The sequence below is a fragment of the Setaria italica genome, chromosome VIII (genome assembly GCF_000263155.2).
Source record: "Setaria italica strain Yugu1 chromosome VIII, Setaria_italica_v2.0, whole genome shotgun sequence".
NCBI classification, from domain to species: Eukaryota; Viridiplantae; Streptophyta; class Magnoliopsida; order Poales; family Poaceae; genus Setaria; species Setaria italica.
This window is the reverse complement of record NC_028457.1, coordinates 26,724,875-26,729,281: the sequence shown is the minus strand read 5'-3', so window position 1 is coordinate 26,729,281 and position 4,407 is coordinate 26,724,875. Positions and strand designations below refer to the sequence as shown.

General features: G+C 45.2%; 1 pseudogene; it reads left to right on the top strand.

Annotated features, from left to right (window-relative positions):
- Positions 1–313: 313 nt before the first annotated feature.
- LOC111258196 lies at positions 314–3,550 on the top strand (annotated as a pseudogene).
- Positions 3,551–4,407: the final 857 nt, after the last annotated feature.

The following is a 4,407-nucleotide window of genomic DNA, read 5'->3' as shown; positions in this document are numbered from 1 at the left end:
AGCAACGTATGTCAAGAAGGAGGTTCGATTCTACGAGAAAGAGTGGATACGGACATCGTGACCGTGTCCCCTTTTCCGTAGCATCTAACCTCTTTCATGACGAATACCGGTGCCGCCCAGTTGAGGACATCCTCGCGAGATGATCACGGTCTTCAAGTTCAACAACTTATGCAGTGTTTGGGACTTTAATTTGGATCTTCATGTTGTTGTATTGTACCATGTTGTTTGGATCTTTAATCGATTTTCACGCGTAATCCATTGTCAAGTGTAATCCATTTTCATGCGTAATACGATGCAGATGGACCGACAATGGATGTATAATGCAGACAGGCGGAGCAAGGTGTTTATTGATGGCTTGCATTATTTTCTCGAAGTGGCAAAAGCGAACAAGCCAGAGAATGGGTTCGTATGTTGTCCATGCTTCCAATGCAATAACAGGAAGGAGTATTCAAAGGATTCCTGGGGGACTATTCACAGCCACTTGTTTAAATACGGTTTCATGCCTAACTATTTGGTTTGGACCAAGCACGGTGAACTAGGGGTTGTAATGGAAGATGGCGAGGAGGAGGAGGAAGATGACACCATTCCGGACTGGGTTGCAGGCCAAGCTTTTGCAGGTACTACAATGGGCGAGGCTGATGAAGATGAGTTTGCAGAAAATGACCCTACTGATGACCTTGGTCAGGTGATACGAGATGCATACAGAGATTGCGAAACTGAGAAGGAAGCAGCAAAGTTGCAGCGCATGATAGAATTTGTGCAATGGATTGCAAAAAATGGTGTGTCCGATAAGGCATTTCAGGGGATGTTGAACATTGTCAAGAAGATTCTTCCCGAGAATAATGAATTACCGTCCACAACATATGAAGCTAAACAGATTATTTGCCGTCTCGGATTGGATGTTCAGAAGATACACGCATGCCCTAATGACTGTATCCTCTATCATGGTGATGAATACGAGAAATTGGATGCTTGTCCCGTCTGCGAAGCCCTGCGGTATAAGATCAGGCGAGATGATCCTAGTGATGTCGAGGGGCAGTCTCCTAAGAAGAGAGTTCCCGCGAAGGTGATGTGGTATTTCCCTATAATACCACGCTTGAAGCGCTTGTTCAGGAACAAGGCGAATGCTAAGTTGATGCGATGGCACAAAGAAGACCGTAAGGAAGATGAGATGCTGAGATACCCCGCAGATGGGGCACAGTGGAGATCAATTGATAGAACATTCCCAGACTTTGAAAGTGAAGCAAGGAACATAAGGTTTGGTTTAAGCACTGATGGATTCAATCCATTCGGTGAGTTGAGTAGTGGTCATAGTACTTGGCCTGTGACCCTTTGTATGTTCAATCTTCCTCCTTGGCTGTGCATGAAGCGGAAGTTCATTATGATGCCGGCGCTTATCCAAGGCCCAAAACAACCCGGCAACGACATTGACGTGTACCTAAGGCCGTTGGTTGATGACCTTTTACAGCTCTGGAAGGAAGAAGGTGTACGTGTGTGGGATGAGGATAGACAGGAGATCTTTAATCTACGAGCACTGTTGTTCGTAACCATCAACGATTGGCCTGCATTGAGTAACCTTTCAGGACAGACAAATAAGGGATATCGGGCATGCACCCACTGTTTAGACGACACAGATAGCATGTACTTGAAGCACTGTAAGAAGGTCGTCTATATGGGTCATCGTCGATTTCTCCCTGCTCACCACCAGCTGAGAAAGAGCGGGATGCATTTCAAAGGGACGCCAGACCATCGTAAAAAACCTGCACACCGTAATGGAAAGCGTGTGTTCGAGATGATGAAGGATGTATATGTAGTCTTTGGAAAGGGACTTGGTAGCCAACCTGTTCCGAACGATGATAACGGACATGCACCCATGTGGAAGAAAAAGTCAATATTTTGGGAGCTACCTTATTGGGAAATCCTAGAGCTTCACAACGCAATAGACGTGATGCACCTGACGAAGAATCTTTGCGTGAACGTGCTAGGCTTCATGGGTGTTTATGGAACCTCAAAAGATACATTGGAAGCACGACAGGACCTGAAAGCCATGGGGCAACGAGATGACCTACATCCGGAAAAGAGAGATAATGGACAGCACTACTTACGTCCTGCCAGTTACACTCTCAGCAAGGAGGAGAAGGATAGCATGTTTGAATGCTTGAATAGTATGAAGGTCCCGTCTGGGTACTCCTCGAATATAAAGGGAATAATAAATATGAAACAAAAGAAGTTTACAAATCTCAAGGCTCATGACTGCCACATGTTGATGACCCAGTTGCTTCCGGTTGCACTGAGGGGTGTTCTATCAGAAAATGTCCGGTTGCCACTCGTAAAGCTATGCGCGTTTCTCAATGCGATTTCGTAGAAGGCAATCGATCCATCCAAGCTATCAAAGCTACAGAACGATATGGTGCAATGTCTTGTCAGTTTTGAGTTGGTATTTCCACCATCCTTCTTCAATATTATGACGCACTTACTGGTTCACCTAGTAAAAGAGATTGGTATTCTCGGACCTGTATACCTGCACAATATGTGGCCTTTCGAGAGATTCATGGCAGTCCTAAAAAACTATGTTCTTAATCATGCCCGTCCAGAAGGAAGCATCGCTAAGGGATATGGAACAGAGGAGGTGATTGAATTTTGTGTTGATTTTATTGATTCAATTGACTCGATTGGGGTTCCAACTTCACGCCACGAGGGGAGGCTCCGAGGAATGAGCACCCTTGGAAGGAAATCAAGTTTGAGCAATGATACTGATTTGTTCGACAAGGCACACTACACTGTTCTACAAAAGTCATTCTTTGTGTCTCCGTATATAGAGCAGCACAGGCAGATGGTAGCTTCCAAAAACCCGACCAAATCCGATGCTTGGCTTACCCGTCATCACATGGAAACTTTTCCCTCCTGGTTGCGCCAACAACTTATGGGTAACTCTGAGATTCACCCACAGCTTGCCTGGTTAGCCAGGGGACCTGCTACCACAATCGTCAAATTCCAAGGCTATGAGATAAATGGTTACACATTTTACACGAGAGCCCAGGACCAGAAAAGCACGAACCAGAATAGTGGTGTCCGCATGGATGCCATGGACAGAAATAATAGTAAGGAGTCGTATTATGGTTTCATACAGGAGATATGGGAACTCGAATACGGACCGCTGTACATCCCTCTATTTCTTTGCAATTGGGTGAAGCTAACTGCCGTCACCAAAGATCAGTACGGAATGACAATAGTAGATCTGAGCAAGATTGGATACAGTGATGACCCATTCGTACTTGCCAATGATGTGCATCAGGTGTTCTATGTGAAGGACATGTGCAGCAAACCCAAGAGGAATCCAGAAGAGACATGGGAGCCAAAGTGCCACATAGTTCTTCCAGGTAAAAGAAAAATCGTGGGAGTCGAGGATAAAACAGACCAATCAGATTATTATGATCAGTTTGATGGCATGCCTCCATTCGCCGTTGAAGTTGATCCAAGCATCCTGCTATCCAAAGAAGAGGCTCCGTACTTACGCCGCGATCATGATCAAGGAACTTTCGTGAAGAAGAAATTTTACAACGTTGTATTGTAATGCGTTAAATGTACATGACCTTTGTGTATTAATTGATACAATTTGTAATTTACCCTATGTATGATTTCATGTGTTATTAAATTTGTTAGGTGAAGATTTTTTAGATATACATGAACATTGTTAACCACATACTAACATGGATTTTTCTGCGCATTCAAATAATTTAATTGAATAATTTATTGATCACAGCAATGCAGTAAAATAAATATTTTACAGGCTACATGAGTTGGTATAGAAATAATGATTACTTCATACTTATTGTCAATTTACTCGTTAATTAAATATATTTTTGCATGTACAAAATCTGAGAAGGTTTTGTTTTTCATCCTGGAATGCAGTGAAAAGGTTAAATAAAATCCATTTCCAAAAAACAGGCGGGAGAAGAAAAATAGGAAAAAAGACCTTTTGTCCCGGGTGCTAACAGCAACCGGGACAAAAGGACCCCCTTTTATCCCGGTTGCAAACGGCAACCGGGATAAAAGGGTACGTTTCGTCTCCCGCCCGAACGTTGCAACCGGGATAAAAGGCCCCCCCTTTTATCCTGGCTGGTGACGGGACCCGGGATAAAAGGGTGCGCTCCCAGCCCCACCTGGCGGGGGCACCCGTTTGTCTCGGGTCCCATTACGAACCGAGATAAAAGGGGGGGGGGTTTAAAAGGCACTGTACTCCCGTTCTACCCCGCCGCCAGTTCCACACTTAGCGAAAATTTCGCAAGTCCCGCGCTCTCCGCCGTCGCCGCCCGTCCGACTCCCTCGCCGACGCCGACGGTAGTGCTGTCGAATCCCTGATCGAGTCCCGCATTGCGCCGTCTGGTCCCCCAGGCCGACCCTCCT